The sequence below is a fragment of the Gekko japonicus genome, unplaced genomic scaffold (assembly GCF_001447785.1).
Source record: "Gekko japonicus isolate JY-2015 unplaced genomic scaffold, Gekko_japonicus_V1.1 scaffold131, whole genome shotgun sequence".
Lineage (NCBI taxonomy): Eukaryota > Metazoa > Chordata > Lepidosauria > Squamata > Gekkonidae > Gekko > Gekko japonicus.
In genome coordinates, this window is record NW_015167061.1 from 241,798 (window position 1) to 243,336 (window position 1,539).

Consider the following 1,539-nt stretch of genomic DNA (forward strand, 5'->3'; position numbering starts at 1 on the left):
ACACACATCTTCCAAAAGAAGAGTCAGAGGAATAACATACCAGCTTTTGCACCAAAGAAACCCCCTCCTGAAAACTTCCCCTGCAGATTTGCTTGGATACGGATTTGGAACATAATCTCACCTGCAAACACACACGGATGCTCTAGATTGGACAGCCTCCTCTCTCTGTTTCTTGTTCGTGTCCTTTGACTTGGATTTCTGCTCCGCCACAGGGAGGGGACATCTTGGTTTGAAAACTCTGCCCTGGTTTTGAAGAAGTGGGGTGGGGAAGACACTTGGACCATCGTCTCCACCTCTGCTTCCTCCAGTCTGCAAAGGAAAACGAGTTTCTGTTGGACGAACCGAAGCTTAAAGCCACGGCACGTTAGGAAGCTTTGAAGGATTGTAAACTCCTTCAGGTCCGTGCCGCATAGGTGCTATTTTTACTGAATGCTCCCCCCCCCCGAGTGAATCTGAATTCTCGTGAATTCTTCGTAGCTAGAGAAAGGGATTCCCTCCAGCCAGCTATGCCAAAGCAAATGCACAGAGGATGGCTCTCTGTTCGAAATAACTCCCAAAGCTGGATGCGTCCCACAATCCTCACACATCTCTCCCAGCAGGATATGTGAACTCTACCTTCAAGTGGAGTGTACTCAACTTTCTGCAGGGGGAGATGCCTGCCCCAGGTGCGGCTGACGGTCCTTTGCAACCCACTTAACCTGGCATGGCAGGAGGGGACAGGAGAAGGCAAAAAGCCTTCATCCGCTTCTGTGCCTGTGTCCCCTGAAACCTTGTAGCCGGGTGGTGGCAGCCATTTGAGTGTTGAACCAGCTCAAGCCAGGCTGTCGGTTCTCAGAAATTCTCACATCCACAGTGCCTCTGAGCTTCTGAAGAGCGCCCTGACTTTCAGCGGGGCAAAAGTGTTGGATTCTTTTCAAAACGTTCAAATGGATTCTAGACCAAAATGCTTCTGATCACGAGCAGTTCATCCTTTGTCTTCTGACCGGAGTCACCAGACACAGCTTTTTACACCACACAGTGTAAGGGTATAGTGCCTTTGAACATGTGCCGAGTGCCCATGCTTCTGCAGGGTGCCGTCTTCTTTTAATTCCTGCAAATAATAAGAATACTTGACGACCAGTGTTCCCTCTAAGCTGAGTTAGTGTGAGCTAGCTCACAGTTTTTTAGCCTCCGGCTCACCTATTTCTGTCTTCACACAGGATGGGTGGCTCCAGAGCAAACTAATTTATGCAGTAGCCAAATCACCTGCTCACAACTTTAATGATGGCAGCTCACAAAGTAGAAGTTTTGCTCACAAGACTCCACAGCTTAGAGGGAGCATTGGTCAGGGTATACTTATGGGTTGGGCTCGCTCTCCAAGAACTGTCAGATGTCGGTGGTGGCAGTGGTGGCGGCGGCTCCAAAAGCCTGGCGGAAGAGCTCCGTTTTACAGGCGGAACTGTAACAGGTCCCGCAGGGCCCTGATCTCCTCCGGGAGCTCATTTCACCAGAGTGGAGCTACCACCGAGAAAGCCCTGGCCCTAGTTATTGCTAGCCTGG